Here is a 23,548-nt window from a genome sequence, read left to right as displayed (position 1 = left end):
GTGCTATGAATTTCCCTCTTAGCACTGCTTTCATAGTGTCCCATAAGTTTGGGTATGTTGTACATTCATTTTCATTGATCTCTAGAAAGTCTTCACTTTCTTTCTTTATTTCTTTCTTGACCCACTGGTGATTCAGTTGAACATTATTCAGTTTCCATGAGATTGTAGGTTTTCTGTAGTTTTTGTTGTTGTTGAAATCTAACTTTAAGCCATGGTGGTCCAATAGAATATAGGAGGTTATTCCAATTGTTTTGTATCTGTTGAGGTTTGCTTTGTGACCAAGTATGTGGTTGATTTTAGAGTAGGTTCCATGGGGTGCTGAGAAGAAGGTATATTCTTTTTTTGTTAGGGTGGAATGTTCTGTAGATATTAAGTCCATTTGAGTCATAACATAAGTTAGATCCCTTATTTCTCTGTTAAATTTCGGTTTGGCAGATCTTTCCAGTAGTGAGAGTGGGGTGTTGAAGTCTCCCACTATTAATGTGGGAATTTGATGTGTGATTTAAGCTTTATTGATGTTTCTTTAACATATGTAGGTACCCGTGTATTTGGGGCATAAATGTTTAGAATTGAAACTTCATCTTGGTGGATCTTTCCTGTGATGAGTATGTAATGACTTTCTCGATCTCTCTTGATTGATTTTAGTTTGAAGTCTATTTTGGTAGATATTAGGATAGCTACACCAGCTTGGTTCTTAAGACCATTTGATTGGAAAGCCTTTTTCCCAGCCTTTTATTCTTAGGTAGTGTGTATCTTTGAATTTGAGGTGTGTTTCTTGTATGCAGTAGAAAGATGGGTCCTGCTTTCATATCCATTCTGTTAGCTTGTGTCTTTTTATAGGTAAATTAAGTCCACTGATATTAAGGGATATTAATAAGCAGTGATTGTTCATTCCTGTTATCTTTTGGTATTAGTGTTTGTGTGTTTCTCTTCTTTGGGATTTACTGCTGTGGGGTTATCTATTGCCCGTGTTTTTGTGGGTACATCTGACTTCCTTAGGTTGGAATTGTCCTTCTAGCACTTTCTGTAGAGCTAGATTTGTGGATAGATATTGTTTAAATCTGGTTTTGTCTTGGAATGTCTTGTTCACTTCATCTATGGTGATTGCAAGTTTTGCTGGGTATATTAGTCTAGGCTGGCATCCATGGTCTCTTAGTGTCTGCATTACATCTGTCCAGGTCCTTCTGGCTTTCATAGTCTCCGTTGAGAAGTTGGGTGTTATTCTGATGGGTTTGCCTTTATAAGTCACTTGGCCTTTTTCCTTTGCTGCTCTTAATATTCTTTCTTTATTCTGTATGTTTAGTGGTTTAATTATTATGTGGTGAGGGGACTTTTTGGAGTGTCTAGTCTATTTGGTGTTCTATAACCTTCTTGTATCTTCATAGGTATTTCATTCTTTAAGTTGGGAAAGTTTTCTTCCATGATTCCAAAATAAAATATATTTTCTGTGCCTTTGAGTTGGTGTTCTTCTCCTTCTTCTATCCCTATAATTCTTAGGTTTGGCCTTTTCATGGTGTCCCAGATTTCCTGGACATTTGTGTTATGACTTTTCTGGCTTTGGTGTTTTCTTTGACTGACAAATCTATTTCATCTGTTGTATCCTCTACACTAGAGATTCTGTCTTCCATCTCTTATATTCTGTTGGTTATGCTTGCATCTGTGTTTCCTGTTCATTTACTCAGATTTTCTATTTCCAGCATTCCCTCTGTTTGTGTCTTCTTCATTTTTTCTGTTTCAATTTTCAGATCTTGAATTGTTTCCTTCACATGTTTAATTGCCTTTTCATGATTTTCTTGGCTTTCTTTAAGGGATTTATTGATTTCTTCCAATTTTTTGTTTGTCTTTTCCTCAGTTTCTTTCAGGGAATTTTTTATTTTTTATTTAAAGACCTCTAGCATCTTCATGAAGTTATTCTACATTGTGCTTCTACTTCTTCTACATTGTGATGTTCAGGTCTTACTGTTGGAGGAGGGCTAGGTTCTGGTAATACCATATTGCTCTTTATGTTGTTGTATGTATTTTTGCATTGACATGTACCCATCTCTTCCTCTAATCAGTGCAAGAGGTGCCTGTGTCTGAATGAGTTGCTATTGATACACTCTGTGCTTTTACTGTGTCTGTATCTCAGGGGACCCCTTTGGGTCCAATCTTAGCTCTTTGTCTAACTGGAGCTGGCAGATTCTGAATCTCAGGGAGCTGCACTTGGCCCAATCCAAGCTAGCTGTTTCTGTGACTCTGGGAATCACTCTTGGTCTTATCAGGGCTCTTGGTTCAATCAGAGCTGGTGGATTCTATGTCTCAGGAAGCCTCTCTTGGTCCAGTGAGAGCTGGCAGATTCTGTGTCCCAGGAAGCCACTCTTGGTCCAATGAGAGCTGGTGGACTTCCTTGTCTCAGGAAGTCACTGGGGTCACAGGCAGATGGGTATTGGGGTAGGGCATGGGTCTTGTAGATTGCAGGGTCCAATGGGGGGTTTTGGTGGAGGAGCCTGGTAGTGGGGAGTTTTCCCTGCTGGCCAGCAACTGGGGCAGAATTGGGTGGGAGTTCCTGGTGACTGGCTGTGTTCCAAGACCTGGTTCTCAGTGGCCAGTATAGTTCTCTTATGAGATACATGTTTTGTGCTTGAGACTTTATTTCTCCTTTGTGTACACTATTCCTTTAAGTGTCTTCTGAGCTACTGGCTTCCAGTCATGAACTGCCATATTTTGTGTTTGTCTTGAAATGCCTTTATCTCTCTGTCAACTTTAAAGATACATGTGCTGGATATAACAATCTTGACTGACAGTTATTTGCTTTTAGAACTTAAAATATATCATTCCACGCTTTGCTGACTTATTCTATTTGTTTCTAAACTTGTGGTTGAGTTGGCATTTTCCTTTTTTCTTGTTTTGAGATAGGGTCTGTATGAGCTGGAAAGGTCCTACTGCCCCACAAGAGTCCCCAGATCACAGTCCCTGAAGTAGCTCATGCTTTAGCTGAGTGTGTCTCCAAGTGCAACCATGCCTATCTCCACATTTTCAAGACCCCTGAATATTAATCACCCTGCTGGAGGGACAGGACTGTGGGCATCACACACACCCCTGAACCTTCAGATTCTCAGATTCTATAGTAGTGGAAGATAGGTGTTGATCCACATATTCACCTGAAGCTCAAAGCTGACAGACTCCAGGCTATCCTCAACTTAGAAAACCTGCATCTAGCAACAAGGGGGGGGGGTGGGTATCTGTCCTCACTACTCCTTTGTCTGAGCTGACCTCCTGCTACCCAAACCTCTGCTTCATATTTGGGCCTTCCCAGATCCAGAAGAAGAAAATGTTAGAATATGGAAACAAAGTACTGCTAATGAAGTATAATTGTTTTCTTTTTGAAAAATTAGTAAAATTGAAATGCTCCTTAGAAAAGGAAAAATAAATTAGCAATTTAAGTACTTCAAAAAATGGTCACACTAAGATGCTACAGATCTTTAAATAGTAACACATCAATATTTTTAAAAAATGAAAATAAAATTTATATCCAATAGAAGAATCTTTTGAACATTAAAGCCAGCTGTACTTGACTTAGAAGGGGCAACAAGACTCTTCCTGCTGCTGTGGATCCAGATTCAGAACTCCAAGCTCCTTCTCCAGTGCCATGCCTGCCTGCATGCTGCCATGTTCTCCACCATGATGAGGTGGAGAGGCTAAACCTCTGAAACTGTAAGCCAGCCCCAAATAAGTGCTTTCCTTTATAAGAGTTGCCGTGGAGGCCTGAGCCGGCAGAGGACACAAATGGCACCATCCTGGTGAGCGAGTATACGGTGGGGAAATGGAAGAGAGAGAGGCAGAAGGGTTCATGAGCTGTGGAGAGAGACAGATCTGAAGAACTGAGAGTGGTAAGGAACAGGCTGATGTGAGTGCCCTGCTGGCCACCCAAGTCCAAGATCATGTCCAGGCCTGGGCTATAGTGCTGTGGGATGTTCTGTATGCAAATGTGTTGCTCTGATTGGTCAATAAATAAAACACTGATTGGCCCGTGGCTAGGCAGGAAGTATAGGCAGGACTAACAGAGAGGAGAAAAAAAAGAACAGGAAGGTGTAGGGAGACACTGCCAACCGCTCCCAGGACAAGCAGCATGTGAAGATGCCGGTAAGCCACGAGCCACGTGGCAAGGTATAGATTTATGGAAATGGATTAATTTAAGCTATAAGAACAGTTAGCAAGAAGCCTGCCATGGCCATACAGTTTGTAAGCAATATAAGTCTCTATGTTTACTTGGTCGGGTCTGAGAGGCTGTGGGACTGGCAGGTGACAGAGATTTGTCCTGACTGTGGGCCAGGCAGGAAAACTCTAGCTACACTATAGCCAAGGGCCAGGTCTTTTTCTGAGTCCCTGAAGTAGCCGAGGGGCCTGGGTTGATGTCTGTGGTCCCTGTCATCACAGAGGCCTGCAGTCTGAGCCACCACCTGGGGTCATGTTGTATCTGAGGGCAGCGCTGCCACAGGGGTCATGCCAATCTACATGGCCTGTGCTGCCACTTGCAGCCATGGTGACATCCTGGCATAGGCTCCTGCCAAAGGCCATGTCTGGGTCCATTGCCCTACCATAGCCAGGGTCTGTGTTGATGACGCTGGCTCATATGGCCACCCAAAGCCATGTGGATGCCCAGGGTCTGGGCTGCAAACCCAGCGAGTGGCCAGTGCTGTCACCTGGAGTGACGGTGACATCCAGACCAGGGCTACTGCCAAGGACCATGTCTGGGTCTGTGGCCCTGCCACAGCCAGGGTCTGTGATGATGTCTGTACCTCTTGAGACCATTGAAGGATACGCAGATGCTGGGGGTCTGGACCACCACCTGGGGCCATGTTAGTGTCCTAGGTCCAAACTGCCATGGGGGCCATGCCAATTCGAGTGGCCTGCACACCTGTGACCATGGTGATGTATTGGCCAAAGCTGCTGCCTAGGACCATGTCTGGGTCTGTGGTCCTACCATAGGCAGGGTCTGTATTGATATCTATGGCCCATGTTTCCACCAAAGACCACACAGATGTTGGGGGCTGGGCTGCAGCATGTGGCCATGAGGGTGTCCAAGAGCCATGCTGCCACCAGGGCCATGCTGATCTGGGTGGCCTGAACTGTCACCCTGGGGCATGGTGTCATCCTGGCCAGGGCTGCTGCCGAGGGCTATGTCTGGGTCCATGGCCTTATAGCAGCCCTGGTCTGCATTGATGTCCAGGGCTCCTGTTACCACTCAGGGCCATGTGGATGACCAGGGTCTGATCAGCCACCTAAGACCATGTGGGTGTCTGAAGACCATTTCACTGCCGGGGCCATGGGGACATCCCAGCCCAGGCCACAGCCGAAGGCCATGTCTGGGTTCATGGTCCTGCTGCAGCTGGGTCTATGGTGATGTCCATGGCCCATGTTAGCACTGGGCGAGGGAGGGGGGGGATGTCACTGGAGCCATGCTGTGCTGAGCCAGCCCCGCCCTTCACTGGCCCTGGGATAGCTGGCCTTGCCCTTTGCTGGATACCACAGCAGGAGAGCTGGCCCCACCCCTCAGGGAAGAGCTAGCCCCTGGGAAAGATGGCCCCACACCTCACCACAGACGTGCACCTCACCTGGGCAGCACACTAGAGATGACCTTGTGGTTGGCAACTCAGGTGGGCTGACCCTGAGGGTATCAGAGCAGGAGAGCCGGTCCCACAGCCACTCATCTGCCATGTGGTGGCATGGGTGGAAAAAAAGTGCCCTCCCCTCCCTCCTCCCCCATTACCACCTGCAGCAGCTGAAAGAGCTGGCCTTGGGATTGCAAGAGTGGGAGAATCAGCCCTGACCCTCACCAGCTGCAGCACACAGGGGAGCAGGCTCTGCACCCCGCCTAGGCAGCACACTAGAGCTGACCCTGTTCCAGTTTCAGGCCATTTGGCAGGCAGACCTCCTGCGCACAGGTCAGACTACCCCCATCCCCATCAGACCCTGTAACCCAAGGCACACCTCCCCCAAATCCCACCCACCCTCCGAGACTGCAACTGTTCCCTGAGACAGAGCCTGCCAGCACCCGACTGGACTAAGAGGTGAGTCTTTATCCTCATACCCGAACACCCCAGCCCCTAGGCTTTGGGCCTAGGGGCACAACCTTGCACCCCTACACCACCACCCACTGCAGTTCCAGTTTCAGGCCAGTTGGCAGGCAGACCTCCTGCACACAGGAATGCAGTTGAGCCAGTCCTGTGAGAGCAGGAGAGCTGACCACGCCCCCCATGCCCTCCCCCACTACAGCAATCAGGAGAGAGGGCCCTGTACCTGGGCAAAACACTAGAGCTGGCTCTGGCGGTGTGAGCATAGCTGAGCAGGATCTGAGGACCTGAGAGCAGAACTGGCCCTGCTCCTTGCTGCAGGCTGCACTGGGTGAGCTAGCTCAGTGCTGGGGAGCTCACCTGGGTAGTGGTGATGAGGGGAAGCTGGTGGGCTGAGCAGCCCAGCTACCATCCAGGCCCAGAATCAGGGCTACGAGTTAGCTCACCCCGACACCCACCTCATCGATGAACTTCTGGAGCATGTGAAGGAGACAAACCTACAGCTCCAAAACTTCAGGCTCTGCACAACCCAGGAAAACAACAGGCTACCCAAGAGGATCCCCAGCGAGAGCCCATCCGTAGTGTAGCAGAAGCCAGAGGCCTCACGCCAGACCAACACCTGCAAATAGAGATGAATGAACTAAATTGTAAAAACTGTGTGCTGCAACAGGCCACACTACAGCTTCCACAACCAGATTCTTCTCTTTTTTTTTCTTCTTTCTTTTGTTTTGTTGTTGTTTTGTTTTGTTTCTTTGTTTTATTTGGTTTTTGGTTTTTCTTTTAAATTTGGTTTTGATTTCGGGGGAGGTTGTAAGGGCAGAGGGTGGGCAGATGCGAGGGGACGGGGAGACGAGTGGAATCAGAATACATGATGTGAAATCCACAAAGAATCAATAAAAGTTTAAAAAAATTAAAATGGAACAGCAAACCTGAGTGTTAGTTATTTAGCCGCATTGTGTTCTTACCCTGCAAGGAAGTGTCACAAAACATGACAGAATCCGCTTATAAGAGTTTTATTAGAGATAAAGGGATAGAGAGTGCGCAGGCCTGTGGGAGAGACACGTGCGTGGAGAAGAGGAAGAGAGAACCGGGAACATGGTGCTCTGCTTTAAAACCGGCTGGGGGCGTGGCCAGGTCACGTGTGTGTGGATCACATGGTCACGTTGCGCGCTTATGTGGCCATGAAACGTCACAGATCCTGGTTATGCGAGACGCCTTGAATCGGAAATGGCTATCTTGACCTGGAACTGACTAAGCAGAGGTGTCCAGGTCCGCCGGGTATCCTGGTTACGAGAGATGCCCTGACCCGGAAATGCCTATCCTGACTTGGAATTGGCTAGGCGGAAGTGTCTGCCTGGTATATGAGACCGTGGGGGCGTGTTGTGAACCCTTCACTGAGTAATCTTATTGATGATATTCTTGACAGTCAATACTTTCAACAATTAATCCCAAAATAGTAAAGAAAAAATTATCACCAATATCATGGGGAAATGAAGAAAATTTATGGTTTTTCTGCAATCAAAAACAAAATCTGGCTGGGCAGTGGTGGCGCATACCTTTAATCCCAGGACTCGGGAGGCAGAGGCAGGGGGATCTCTGAGTTCAAGGCCAGCCTGGTCTACAGAGCGAGAGCCAGGACAACCAGGACTACACAGAGAAACCTTGCCTCAAAACAACAACAACAACAAAAATATGCAAAACTTCAGACTAAACAGATTGGATTTACTGAACAAATTCAGTTTGCTCCACTAATGCAAGGATGGCTTAACAGCCAGAAAGCAAGCTCTACCTTTTTGTTATGTTCCTTAAAACTGGAGGGGGAAATTATGTGTCAATGTGAAATGATGCTAAAGCGCAGTTAATAAAATGCAGGCTTTGTTTGTGATTTGAAACACTTAAGAAAATAGGAATCCAGGGTGTAATAAACATCCCAAATCCACACAAGCCAATAGCAAAATCAGTGTGTGTGTGTGTGTGTGTGTGTGTGTGTGTGTGTGTGCGCGCGCGCGCGCATTTAGCACTGGGAACTAGACCTAAGTCTTTCTGAATATTAGGCAAACACTCTACTACTGAGTGCCAGGCCTGAAGAATTGTCTCTAACATGCAATATTGAGGTATTATTGTTAATAAAAGGAATGAGACAAAGTTTATTTATGTATGGCTACACATGGGGCCATTTACATGTGAGATTTTTACTCCATAGTAGGAATGACTAGTTAGTAGAAACATAGACCCACCTAAGTTTAGCAGAGCAGTTCAGTGGGGAGAGTGCACTTGGGAATTATCACAATATAAGAATATACAAAGTGATGGGACTCTGAAAAGAATATAGACAGACGGATCCATGGCCCAGGGCTGAAGCCTTGCAATATCTAACTATAGACAGACGGATCCATGGCCCAGGGCTGAAGCCTTGCAATATCTAACTATAGACAGACGGATCCATGGCCCAGGGCTGAAGCCTTGCAATATCTAACTATAGATAGAAGGATCCATGGCCCAGGGCTGAAGCCTTGCAATATCTAACTATAGATAGAAGGGTCCATGGCCCAGCGCTGAAGCCTTCCAATATCTAACTATAGATAGAAGGGTCCATGGCCCAGCGCTGAAGCCTTCCAATATCTAACTTCCAAGCCAAAAAGAAAGGGCCGGGAAAACAACCTGAGAAAGCGTCCTGATGAGATGACAGGTAAAAACATAGCTGCATCTTACCTTCCCTCCCTGACCAACTCTGGCATAGCCAACACTCCTGTGCACTTAGGAAGCCAAGAGCTTCATCCTTCACCCCGCCTTGAATTTCCATGACAACCCCACCTGAAACTGAGCTTGGTGTTCACTTAGCCCTGATTTCTGGTCTGGGTTGCCCTCTTGAGGTCCCTTCCCCCTTCATCCCACTAAATCCAAATCTTACCAGCTTTCAAATAATGACTAGTATATCTTGTTGCTTATAAAATCTACTCCCTTGCTAAATATATTCCTAAATGTTGAATGTGAAATTAGCAGGGCATGAAGATTTACTTCAGTGGTTCTCCTTGGAGCCTCTGACATTACTGCTGGGACAGCACCTCGGGTACTATCAGACTCCGACTTAGGGGGTTGCTTTAAGAAAAATGGAACTGGTGCTCTCCTTGTTACAGCTGACACCAAGAGAAAGCAGTTGTGCTATACATGTATTCAAAATAATCCAATTTTAATTTACATTTTGAGAAATATTTTTGAGGTCTTGTTTATAAGACATATTGTCATGGCAATTTTAAAAGATAATCTCTGTATACATCCTAAAACATCTTAAGACCTATTCTGGTAACAGATTACAATGGTTCATACAATAGGATTCATTTCCAAAGTGAGAGCTCGTCAGTATTCCTGACATCCTTACAACACACGTGTGGCCTTTATTCACCGCACCATCCACTACCCCAAGTCCTGATGCCTGAACTAATGGGGACTGGAGCCAAACATGTAACCTCTGAGAGAGCAGTATGTGTTCTTAACTGTAGTGCCACTCTCCAGCCCTGAGAAACATCATTTCTTAAGAATTTACAAGCACACCATGTACAACCCTAACAGTATTATCTGATGGTATTGTATAACACTATTAAGCATGATATAGACACAATCGCATTCCAAAATACCACAATGGCATCGTTTCTGTGTTGGGGAATTAATTACTCAGAGATCAAGAAGGTAGAGCTTGCACAAATTACCTCTTGGCAAATCTGTGAACATGCCATGACTTCAGCAACATTGGCATTCAGTGCCTGCAGCCACCTTCACTCAGGAGGTGATGGGGGTCTCAGGACTAACACTGTGGACTTGGTCTCCTCATAGGATTTATCTTTGTATCTTGATGTGATTGGCACAGAATGGATCATGGGCTACTAAATACAACTCAAGTTTCATTTTTATTTCTCAGCAGGTCTGCATTCACTTTGTTTTAGTAGATATCTCTAAATAAAAGTGCTAGTTAATTGGTGAGTCCCTCCCTGAGAGCTTTATAGACTCTAACTTGGCCTTCAGCCTGAAACTATTCAGAGTTAATGTTGTCTCAGGCTAAAGCATCAAAATCCTCATATAACTGATGTTTTCAATGTTATTCCTCTCTTTAAGCATCCTCCTTCAAAATACACAGTTCTTATTGGTTTTTACTAGTTTTTAGCCTATGAAGCAATGGCATTTTCATGAGTATGTATCGTTATACTTACTTCTGATTTGTTCTGCTCCCAAACTGCCCTTCCTGGAACCTCCCTATTGTCTCTTCCTGGTTTTCTTTCTTCCTCCAAAGAGTGTCTCCTCGGCTTACATGTCACACACATTCCATTATCCTCTCCTTTCCCCTCTTCTCCTCCTCCTTGAATTTCTCATCCCTCTCATGATCCCCTTTCTATTTTCATCACACACACACACACACACACACACACACACACACACACACACACACACACACACCTGATATGGGTGGAAGCCAGGTGTAATGGAATAACCTTCTATCCCAGTACTTTGTGGGAAATTTGTTTTCTATATATAATTTTAAATTGGTGTTCTACATATAAAAGAAAATGTGGCATTTGCCTTCTAGAGTCTCCCTTGTTTAGCTTAATATACTGATCTCTAATTTGTCGGTTTTCCTGAAAATGTTGTGCACATCTTGCTGTTTCTGTACCTAGAAGAGGTTCTCCCACATTGGTACCTAGGGTTCTCCCACACTTGCTCTGCAGTCTCACCTCATTTGGATTGGGACACTACCCTCAAAGCTAGGATGTGCTAAATGTTGTCCTTCACTTTAAGGCTTCTTCCAGATGGAGTGGACCTGCATGCCTTCGGCTCCAGGTCAGCAGTGGGATATTGCACCATGGTGTCACTCAGAACTCCACAGGCCTTGTTGCCAGAGAGATGACAGTATCACACTTCTGTCTTGACTGGACTTCCTCTCAAGACCTCCTCCCCATCTGAAGTCAGTAACAGCCAAGTCCATTGTGTCACCCACCTCTCCTCTGCCTCTTGCCGACTTTGGATCTTCCTAGTTCTCTATTCCATACTAACTCTGTTCCCAAGAAGCTAAGTATTTTTATGAAATTCCCCTGTGACAGCATGCAAACATCTCTGCTCTAATCCAATCTTGCCATTTCTTCTCTTTCCTTCTACTTTCTTATGAATTCAGCCTCATATCTGCTCTATCATTGGCCCTCCCCTTTTCTCATGAAATCAGATTCTATCCTCTACCTCTTTCCAAGAATGCCTCTTGTGCATTAATATAGAAAATCAGTGGAGGCATCTCAAAAAAGATGCCTCACCCTAGTGTGTTACACATGTGAAAACCATTTACAAGGAGCATAGACCCATTGCTCCTTGTGTACTAGAGAACAGACAGGAATGAGCCCAATTTTTCTTCAGTGCCTATTACGAGCTTCCTTAAAGTACTAAAGAGACAACATGTTTGACGAAAATTAAGGCCTTCATATAAGATATTGTGGGTGTTAGAAATGTTGATTTATTAAAGAGAACAAGGATCCCTTGAGACAGTAAACACCAAGGTTTGAGAGTATACATTTTATTTATAAAATAATTGGCAGAAATTAGAGTCTTTAAAATTATGAGTAAAATTATGCAGACTGGTAGGAACAAGAGGGAAATCCAGTGAGTGGCCTCCAGCATCCATGTAGGTGGGAGATGCTACAAGAGGTGATGTGGTCCAATGCAGGGAGGAAGAACTGAGAGCAGAGGTGTAAACTATAGCACTTGCCGGCAAATTCAGTAGGGCTGGTAATGCATTGGCTTCAGCAGCTGTGGATCATAACAGCTCTTGGTAAAAAGTTAAAAAGAACTTGAGATAAAGGATTTTTGTAGGCAGGCAGGGTACATCTGAATGAAGAGTTTAACTTTGAAGCCAAGTACAGTGGCTGTTATCCTGGAACTGTGGAAGTAGGAAAGGAAGTGTGGAAAGGCAGAAGTAGGAGGATCTGGAGTTCAAATCCATCTCATCTACATGGGGAGTCCAAGGCTAGTCTGGGCTAAATGAGATTCTGTCTCTGAAAATCAATACACAAATAAATAAAGTTTATACTGAAATATATTGAGTGTGAAGATATACAAATAGAGAACTCAAAACAAACAGTTGTTTATATCTGAGTGAGTCTGGAATTAGACATTGCTTGCCTAGAGCAGTAAAGACGTGGAAATTAAGGCCATGGACGCATATGGCACAAAAAGAGAAGAGGGCTTGTGGTGAAGACTGGAAACAGCATTTAGGGGCGATGAGGATGCCTATGTGGAGCGGACCAGCTAACCAGCAGATATAAGGGAAACCTAGGGCACAAACGCATACAAGTACTGAGAGCACCACATTGGATTCTGTTCAATGCTTTTTCTGCATCCATTGGCAGAATCATCATCAGTTTTATTCTGTAGGATGTGTTAAATACACTTATGTGCAAATGCTCATGTACACACATACTTTTTTTTGAGATTTCAATGTTAAACTGATTTTATATCCTCTGGAAATAACTAGACTCAACAAATAATAATGACATTTTTGTTCAGCAATGGATTTGATTTCATTTTGGTTTTTTATTTTTATTTTTTATATCTACTGTCACTGTTCATGACAGGCATTTTTTCAAGTTGTTGTTGTTGTTGTTGTTATAATGTGTTACACAGGGATGCTGATGGGTCTCTCCCCATCGCACAAGAGAATGCTGATGGACTCAGTCTTGTGCAGGTCTTGTCAAGTAATCACGACTGTTGTGAGTTCACAAGTGTCCCATCTGTGTAGTGTCCAGAAGACAGCATCTCATGAGATCCCGTGCCATCCTCCTGCTCTATGCTGTCTACAGCTTCTCTTCACGGTGTTCTGTTAGCCATGGAGAGGGTGATAGTGGCATCGTTTGTGGCCGACACACTCAGCAGTCACATGTTCTCAGCACATTGAGTAGTTGTGCATCTCCGCTGTTGTCACTGCCCACAGCAGAGAGACGCTTCTCTGCCCACAGTGGGAAGCAGGATGAATAGACGAGGCTAAACATAACGAACACAAGGCTATTTGACAGACTCATCATGTCCTTTTAGCAAAACAATAGCTGTGGCATGTCCCTAGGACTTGGGACATCCCCAGCTACAAGCTTTTGACCAGGCTGAGTTCCAGGCTTGAATTACCTCCTGTGAACAGGTTTCAGTTTCTATCTGAAAGCGATTGGTTACTCCCATACAGACTGGAAACTTCTGTGTGTCATAACATAAATGATTAACATTCTAATTCCTTACAAATTTGAGACTGTTGAAACACCTGGGCCTATAGTTTGTTTGCTTTTCTGGAAATCTTTATTTTAAAATATTTAATATCAGATGGATATGGTATTCATATCCTCTGTTTCATCTGAGACCTGTTTGATAGTTTTTATTATATTTATTTTTATTTATGTGTGCATGTGCTTGTGTGTGTGTGTGTGTGTGTGTGTGTGCATACAGACACATGAACCCATATGACAGATGCACACACGGAGGTCAAGAGACAATTGTGGGAACCAGTTGCCTCTTTCTGCTGCCTTGGGTCCCAGAGAGGTAAGCACCTTTATCTGCTGAGGCATGAGTCATCTCACGAGCCCACCTTGACTCTGTTCTGAGAAAGCGAGAAAGCCGCTTTTCAAGGCGTTTTTCCAGTTCAGCAACTGTCCAATCTCTTTTCAAATTTACAGTTGAAAGCTGACACAGCCAATATGGCACAATAGGTGTTGCCAGCCTTTGTGTTTAAAAAAAAAAAAACCGACAGCTAACCAGGAACAAAAATAGCTAAGTGGAGCCCAGGAGTCCAATTAAAAGCAGAGAGCAACACAAAACACAATGGAACAAAAACTGAAGAACCAGAGAGCAGGACGTGGGCAGGCCTGCTTGGCAGAGACCTGGGCCTTACTGGAGACAACAGAGCTCAGGCTCACAGCTCTCAACCACACATCACACGACAGAGTCCCGGAGTCCTTTGCAGACTCCTAGCCCGCGCTGGCCTGGCCCTACCTGGCAAAGGCCATTGCCCGAGGCTGTCACTACCCTACAACAGCTGAGGACGCCCTGCAGCTCTCACACCAGCCTCTCCTAAGGTTGCTCACTGGGACTCCTGCTGCCTGCCCTGCGGTGAACCGGACACCGCCTTTAATTTCCCACGTGAACTCCGTGGGAAGCTGCTGCTGTATTCTGCCCTCAGGCAGCCCAAAGGAGATACTACTCAGCTAGCTACGAAAGCTGCCTCCTGCCTCGACCCCACCCGGCTTTCAGACTGGGTGCTACAATGATTCTGCACCTTCAGCCCCTCTATTGGTGCCAGCACCCGAGGTAACGCTGTTGCTGTTGAAACCCACACATGTGCAGCCTAGACCCTAGCCATGGTGCTCTGCGCATGCCCAGCCTAGCTTCCTTGAACGACATACTGTGGCTGCCCTGGGATTCAGAGCTGTGGCCACTCCTGCCTACACACAGTCCAGACCTCTGATCCATGGTCACTCTGAGAATAGCATGTGGGCACTAGTACCACCCTCTGTGGCAAGCCCACAAGGCCAGCTTGCTAATGCAAGCTTGTCATCCTAACTACTCAGAAGACTGAAGCAGGACAATTTCAAGGCTTGCCTGGGCTGTACAAGAGTTCAAAGCCATTCTGGATGACTTAATGATGTTTTCTCAAAATAGAAGGTGGTGGTGGTGGCGGCATTGGTAGTATGGTTTTTTGTTTGTTTGTTTGGGGATTTTTCTTGTTTGGGGTTTTGTTTTGAAGCAGGGAGCAGGCACCAGGCTGGGATGTGGCTCAGGTGCAGAGTGTGTGCCTAGCATGTATGAGGCCGCAGGCTCAATCACCAGTCCTGCGTGGGAGGGTAGGACAGCTTACCTGGGTCTGACTGACAGCGTCTGCCCTGTCACTGGAGTGCTTAACTCCTTTATATTTGTTTGTGACTGCCGAGGGCTGCCATTTTACTGCTCACTTCCCATTGATCTGCCTTTCCCTCTCCGTTCTTACTAAGAGTAACTGAAGAGTCAACCTATTGTGTTGTAACTTTTTCTGAACATTTGAGTTTATGTCTGCCTGGCTTCCTTAGGAATTGTACTATTCACTTTAAATTTTAACACTGTTATTAGAACTAATGTTTTCTGCTCTGGGTAGATATAAAAAACTATCACAGAACGATTCCACTTCCTCCTTCACTTTACAGTGCGTGTTTTGAAGGAAGGCGGTGGACTTGGGCTCCCAGTTCAAGGGTTAGGTCTACCAAGGTTGTAATGTCATGGCTGCAGAAGCTTGCCCACAGAGGAGGCAGAGAGTCACAAATGCTCATTTTCATACTTTTCTAGATCTGTACAAACAATGAATTCTGTCTTCCTTAATTTTATATGCTTTATTCAAATCCAAAGGAAACTAAGTTCTGGATTTCTGCTGGCCTGTATTCATAACTGTAGCTGGGATTCTTCAGTGTCGGTCTCTCGGTCTTCAGCACTCTGTAGTGTCCTTGCTGCAGCCCTGAGGTGAGGATTTCTGTTCTCACTTCATGTTTTTATCTCACTTTTGGTTTTAATAATACTTTCACTGAGTACAGAGTTCTGTTGACTTTTCTTTTCCTTTCAATACTTTAGAGACCCTCTTCCCTGCGTTCAGCTCTTCCCTGGGTCTGGTGACTGCCAGAATTTCTGTTACCCATAGAGAACAAGTCATTTTTGTCTCTTTTCAAGATTTTCTGTCATTGATATTCAGCAATTTAAATATGATATGCCTAGGAATTATACTCCCAATGTTTATCTTTTTGGAGTCTGCCGTATAGCTATAAACATGTATGTATTTAGTCATCACCTTGACAAATTCTGTTCTATTTTCTCTTTCTCCTACTCTGTGAGACTATGTGCTGCTACATTCTTGCAGCAGTCACTACTTGTCCTTAAAGCTCTATGTACTTGCTGTTTCTGTTTTGTTTTGTTTTTCTCTGTACTTTTTATTCTACAGAGGAAAACAGATTTAGCTAATCTTTTAATTCACACTGAGTTTTGTTTTTTTTTTTTTTTTTGGTGGTGGTTTCCTGTTAAATCCATACCATGAATTTCTATTGTTAATACTCCACATTTTCATGTTATCATATTTATTTTTATATCAGTGCATTTTAAATTTTCAGTGTGGCAAGTTGTGTGGCAAGTGCAGTTTGAATAAGAATGGTACCCATAGGCTCATATATTTGAGTGCTTAGTCACCAGGGAGTGACACTATTTGAAATGATTAGAAGGATTAGGAGATGTGGCCTTGTTAGAGGAAGTGTGTCACTGAGGGTGAGCTTTGAGGTTTGAAAAGGCCATGCCAAGCCCAGTCTCTTCATCTCTGCTTGTAGACCAGGATGTATCAGCTCCTTCTCCAGCACCATGCCTGCCCCCTGTGATGCTCCCCACCATGATAATAATAAACTGAGTCTCTGAAAGTTGCCTTGGTCATGATGTCTCTTCACAGCAGGAGAACAGTGACTAAGACAATTTCAGAATCTCTATTGATATTGTCTGTCAATTTTGACATAATTTTTAACCTTGAATTGTTTTGTTTTCAGAGTTAGGCATTTTCAGTTAACAAAGCAGAGTAATGGAAAGGTTAGGTCCTCCCCTCAAAAATCACACAAAAAATAAGCAACAGAGATGAAACTTGATGATGGCTCAAATTTCATCATATTCCCTGTAGAAAAATCTATTGTGATTATTTCAGCATTGCTTTAAAAGAATGTCAATTGTTAACTAATTTATTTCCATTGTTGAAGCACTACAAATTCTCACTATTGAGAACAGGCATCAATTTGTTAATGCCAGTCTGTCTAGATCTAAATAATGAGTATATGTTATGGCTGTAGTTTGGGGTCTTATAGGAAATAGTTTGACAAGGAAAACATTACATAAAGGAGTGGCACCTACCAAGAGAAACGAGCTCTTTGAGGACCAGATAAACAGCAGACACAAATAGAAGCCACTGTCTCTGGGGCTAAAACAATAACAGAGACATAAATAAAACAGAGTTAAGTGCCATCCAACCCAAGGCTGAGAAGTGTGGTAGTGGCAAGAAGAAAAGTCACAATGGAGTTCAGGTAGAATAGCAAATAAGAAATGGCCTTCTGGCAGATGAGAACCAACAGAGAGACCCACAGCCGGACAGTCCTGAGTGGGATGTCCTCCTCAAACCTCCCTCCTCAGGGCTCAGGGAACTATGTAGAAGAGGAGGCAGAAAGATTTTAAAAGCCAGAGGGGATGAATAATACCAAGGAAACTGTCTTCCGGACACAGGAGGACTGATGTACATACAAACTCACCAAGACTATAGCAGCATGCCCAGGGCCTGCACAAGTGCAACTCAGAGTCCCAGTGCTGAGAAGGGGAGCTAAACACGGGCCCCATCCCTGTCCAAGAAGCTGTCTCCAAGTGACATGAACTTGGAAAGGAAAATACTTTTCTCCAATGGAGTCTCACTGGGCAAATTAACCATATCTAAGGGTAGGTCCCATGCCCAACAGTAGGTGGCCAACACAAAAGGAATTCAATTATATATTTGTAGACTGCTGTGCCGTATTTCTTTGTCTGGGCATTTGTTGTCTTACTGGTCATTTGCTTGTATATTATGGTTTTTGATTTTGTGTTTTTATGGGGGGGTTCTTTGTTTTTGTTTTGTTTTGTTCTGTTTCACTTGTTTTGTTTGCCTGCTTGTTTGTTTTCTAGAGAGAAAAAGTATGGAGTTGGGGGTGGGCAGGTGGGGAGGATCTGGGAATTTAGGGAGGGAAAATTATAATCAGAATACATTGTGTGAAAAAAAAATTTCAATAAAAAAGAAATATCCTGCTGGATGCCGAACTGTAGTGAGAAGACAAGGGACCTTCAGAAAAGCAAAAAACACCCAGAACCTGGAAGAGAACACCTTTCCTCCTTTGGTTCCTGTAGCACGAATCTAAAAAGTCCTTATTAATAAAAACAAACCCAGAGCCAGGTATTGGAGTGAATGCTGAAAGATCAGAGAGACAGAATAAGCCACAGCCAACCTCGCCTCACCAATTCCTCAGCTGATCTTGTTTCCTCAAACTGGAAGTTTCTGAGTCCTCACCCGAATGGATCTCAGCTGAACTGTTACTAAAAGCCAAAAGCTTAACAAACTTAGTTCCTGGTCCTCATGCCTTATATATCTTTCTGCTTCCTGACATCACTTCCTGAGATTAAAGGTGTGTGTCACCATGCCTGGTGGTTTCCAGTGTGGCCTTGAACTCACAGAGATCCGGATGGATCTCTGCCTCCAGAATGCGAGGATTAAGGGTGTGTGTGCCACCATTTTTTGGCCTCTATGTCTGTCTAGTGGCTGTTCTGTGTTCTTTGATCCCAGATAAGTTTATTAGGGTGCACAATATACTGGGAGACACAATATCACCACAGGTTCCCTCAAGCACCTCCTACCAATGACCCCCAATAGCACAGCTTTGCCAAGACAGAGCTGCCTGCAGACCTTCGAAGGCCAAGCTTAGGAAGGCGATTTCTCAACTGAGAGTCACTCTTCCCAATGACTCTAGCTGTGTCAAGTTGACATAAAACTAACCAATACACTATTACCCTACGGAATTTGGATCCAACTTAAAAGGTAGAATATAATACACATAATTGTGAACTTGTTGCTGATTATATTATAAATTATCATTTTGGTATAGCATGTACTGTATTTCAGTACATCCTGACTGCAGGTCTGGATAGAATATTAATTATACTGGAATGTAATAAATAGAAAATGAGATAAACATTCCCTTAAAGTAGCATCTCTGGTTATATTTAGAATGAGCATGAAATATTATATCTCAGAATCAGCATGAAATGTTCTATCTTCATAGCAAATACATTCAGTTAATCAAGAGAGCGTGCTTGTAACATGTGCATGTGCACACACAGAAGATCTTCACTTGCACAGCTCACATCCATGCTCCCTTCTGGGACCAGGGGAGTACTTCTTCAGGAGTGAGTTATTGTTCATGCACAGAGTATTGAATGGAGAAGGTCTCCCGGGTGAGGCACCGGGACACATAGCCCAGCTGGCAGAAGAGAAGTAATTGGGGAAAGAAATTATAGCTCAATGACAAGCAGACATCGTTGGGGCCTGGCTTTTTTCTTCTCTCATTAACTTGTCTGGAGTTTTAGTTCTCTGGAAATACAGGCTGCACATGGCTTTCTCTGGAGCTCAGAGGGACATCTAACAAATCTAGCCATGGACAATACTTAATCTAGTCGCAGAAAAATAAAAGGGAAAGGTTAGAGGGAAGGGAAAAGGAACAGCCCCTCTCTCTGCAGTGGCAAAGAGTCATCAACCTCTGCCTGCACAGGGGCATTTAAACATCTGTCATCAACCTCTGCCTGCACAGGGGCATTTAAACATCTGTCTGCAACCTCTGCCTGCACAGGGGTGTTTAAACATCTGTCTGCAACCTCTGCCTGCACAGGGGCATTTAAACATCTGTCTGCAACCTCTGCCTGCACAGGGGCGTTTAAACATCTGTCTACATTTTTTCCCAATGTTTTCCTTTCCTTGCTATACAAGAAAATCTTACACACTACAGACCATACAGGAAAGTCTGAAGTGAAACTTTAAGTGATCTTTAACCTCACAACCCTAAAGAAATATTGTAAGTATTCTGCTCAGTGAACCTACACACACAAGCAAAAACATCATTTACCTCTTCCTCCAACAAGCTCTACTCCACTAATTTTGGTTAGAGTGAATTTTAGATTAGTCATCTAGCAATGAGTATTTTTGTTTGCTTGTTTGTTTGTTTTGGTTTTTCGAGACAGGATTTCTCTGTGTAGCTTTGTGCCTTTCCTGGAACTCGCTTTGGAGACCAGGCTGGCCTTGAACTCACAGAGATCCACCTGCCTCTCCCTCCTGAGTGCTGGGTAGCAATGAGTATTAAGTGTTACCAAGTTTATAGGCTACTTTGCTTTTCAAATGATACTAAAATGAGTGCCTTCACTTGTAATATTAGTTTCATTATTTTCATAAATTCCTAGAAGTGAAATTCTAGAAGCAAAGGTTACAGACATAGATAAAGATTTCTGTATATAGTGACAGGGAAACATCCAGGCATTTTACATGGGCATCTACTCCACTATAATGGGAGGGCCTTCTACACCTCAGTGCACACATCTAAAATCTTAATGACATGCAATGGCAGTAACAATGACAAAGACAGCTTTTCTGAAGACCTTTGCTGTGCATGCCCATCCATCTAGTCATGCACATTTTGCATGCATGATCTCACTTAAGTTTGAACTTGTGATTATTTCTAATTTACAGTTTTAAAAAACCCTGAAACCTGGGCAAGGAAATAAGTAGTCAAATTAACAACTAGTAGAGGTAGCATTTGATTTCCAGAAGTCTAGCTCTACAGATGGAGTTTTCAGGGGTGTCTCAGGAAGAGCAGCTTGATGCAATTAAGAGAAAGAGGTACTTGAATGGGATTGTGGCTTCCTCTTCTTGCCCCTGTGACCTCATCCTATTGTGGCACCCATCCTATCTGATGGGCAGCGTTTTCATTCCTTCTGCACCCGCTGGCTGATTCCTCAAAGGCACCATTCGCATGATCAGTCCAGGGCTTTGATCTCTTTTTACACAGTGTCACAGATGAGCATCCTCTGCCTCACCCTGTGAAGATTTCATAAATGATAACAAGTCTGAAGCTGTTTTGGATTCCCTGAAGATTTACATACCCAACTGCTAAAACCAGAGCAAAAGCCTACTTAGTTTCTCAACATAAGAAACCCAGAACGGACCTCTCTAGGTTCCTGAACTTACTTCTCATTGCTCTTCAATCTTTCAGAAAAATGTTTTTCCTTTTTGACATAAGTTCTCACTTTCCAACTCATAATCCTCCTGCATCCACCTGCCAAGTGCTGCAATTACAGGTGAATGCAGCCATGCCCAGCATATATATGATTTCCCCTCAGACAAAAATCTGAGTTATCGTAACTTCTCCTTCCCTCCCTTCCTCCCTCCTCTCCTCCCCTTTCTCTTTCCCTCTCTCCCTCCATCTCCTTCTGTCCTCTTCTCTCTCTTCCCTCTCCACCCATTCTCTGAGCAACTTTGATTGACTGCACCTCTGAAACACATCTCAAATCCTCCCTTTCCCCTCCCCATTTCCCCATAGTCAATCACTATATGACATTAAGAATAGTCATTTTAAATAAAACTCTGATTAGGTCTCATCACAATTGGACATCTTCATGAGTGTCTCGGTAGAATTAGAATAAAACTCAAGTCCTTCCTCTTCCAATCCTTTCCCTATGGCCTCTGCCTCTCACTGGACAGTGTGCCACAGACACACTACTCTCCTTTCTCTATGGACCCTGCCTCTCACTGGACAGTGTGCCACAGACACACTACTCTCCTTTCTGTTACTTGAAAATACCCAGGAGCTCTCGGGCTAGCCCTTCTTTTTAATGAGGATGTTCTTTTGTGAATCCATTCGTTCTCAGCCAAAAGAACCTTGACTGCCACAGGTAATTGTTAATGTCTCAGGAGACATCTTAGTCATGACCAGGAGGGTCCCGGCTTCTAACAATGTCAATTGTTGAACTTTTAGCCATGCACAGAATAGGCCCCCACAACAAAGAATATTTGGTTCAAATTTTCAATAGTACAAGAGAAAACAAAACACTTTCGCTGCTGCATGACTAGCTCTTTCTCGGTTTTCTTCATTGCAGTCCATATTTTAATTTCCGGAGGCTTCCATGAGCATTCTCACCTATGGCTTAGGGCACTGTTCCACAATGGATTTATCATTTCTTTGTTTTTTCAAGTTTGTTCATTAGTTTTCTCGCTCACTGTCTGTGTATTTCTTGGGTTGCAGATGACATCAGTGTAAGACTACTCCCTTATTAAATACAGTCCCCCAACACCAAGCACTGTGTCTTTCACAAAGGTAATGGTGAAAGTATAAGATGGGAGGGGCCTTCAGGAAACTTTCACATGAGGAGGAGATTGGCATCAGCAAAAGCAAGGATTCCCCTACAGTACAGAGTGCATTCGACCCTGCTTAATTGACATTTCAGTCGTCAAATAACTACTCTGAGAATTCTTCTACTTCTGTCATGGCCTCCACAACTGCTCTGAGAGGAGCAGGTAGAGGCTGAGGAGAGAAACAATGGGAGTCAGGCCTTACCATGTCAGGCATGAAGGTCAGTTCCAGCGTCTCATAGGAACTGAGCCTGGGGACAGAAAACAGGATCTGCTCCAAAGTGACTTAGCAGTAAGGATGCAAAACAGAGTCTTTTGGCAAAGTGAAACAGAGCCAGTGAGTACCAAGCAAGCACCAGATGGCCGCATGGAAGGGAAGCAGGCACCATGCTGACTGCACCTCAAGTTTGGAATCTAAAGACTAAAGATAAAGCAGGGTCAGAGAGATGACTCCACAGTTACGATCAAGCCCTGCTCTTCCAGAGGGTCAAAGCTGGGTTCCTAGCACCTGCATTAGGCAGCTCACATGTGACTTCGGCTCCTAGGGATCTGACAGGTCTGGCCTCCACAGGCACCTGCATTACATGCTCATACCCACACAGTCATACATACAGACACATATATAAGCATTTAAAAATAAACATAGTTAGCAGAAGCAAGGTACAGCTCAAGGACCACTGGCTGGCCCATGACATGCTGCCAAGTCAGGAGTTCTGGTAAAACAGAAGAATCAACACCTGGGATTTTTCATGATAAAACGTCTTGGCCCAAGGTGCAAGATGTTTTCTGTGTTTGTGGGAGTCTAGCAGCAGGCCCAAGTGAACGGTTCCCCTAAGGGGGTCAATACTGAGAATGAAATTCAACATTTAGCCCACAAGGTTGCAAAGCTCTCAGTGACAGTCTAGAGAGGCAGAAATCTACCATCTGACATTTAATCTGTCTGAGAAAAAGACATTGGTTTTATTTTGAGCAACAATAACCCCAGTTGAAATTGCATTTTTCAACCTCCCTCTCAGCTGTGTGTGACTAAGCTGTACATAACCCCAGCTATGTGCAGCTAAACTGTGGCCAAGTAGATGGACTCTCCTGTAGAAACCCATGAAGACTCGGGGAACAATGGAAGTTCAAGTCACTTCTCCCCACCTACTCACCTTCCCCCAGTTCTGCTGTGGCTCACTCTAAGGTCAAGAGGACCTTCGGACAAGAAGCTATGGCTGAAGCCATGAACAAGAACTTGTATAGCACAAAGCCAGACAGAAAGAGCAGGGGTCTCAGGTGGGCAGGAGGAACCGCCACACCACTCTTGGCACGCTTCCTCTAGGTCTCATTTGTTTGTTCTTAAATACAAGCCCTAAAGACCTATTTATTTACAGGTTGGTTGGCTTTTCTATTACATGCAGCTTTCAACTGATATAGAAAGTTAGGGGCAGGGTGGGCAGGCTCCAGTCCGACTCCACTTTCTCCTCACCATCTAGTGTTTGGCAATCACGTTCCCTGGAGTGAAGACAGACTCTCCACTGCCTGA

The sequence above is a fragment of the Peromyscus maniculatus genome, chromosome 7, assembly GCF_049852395.1.
Source record: "Peromyscus maniculatus bairdii isolate BWxNUB_F1_BW_parent chromosome 7, HU_Pman_BW_mat_3.1, whole genome shotgun sequence".
In the NCBI taxonomy this organism is placed as follows: Eukaryota; Metazoa; Chordata; class Mammalia; order Rodentia; family Cricetidae; genus Peromyscus; species Peromyscus maniculatus.
This window is presented reverse-complemented; position numbering follows the sequence as displayed.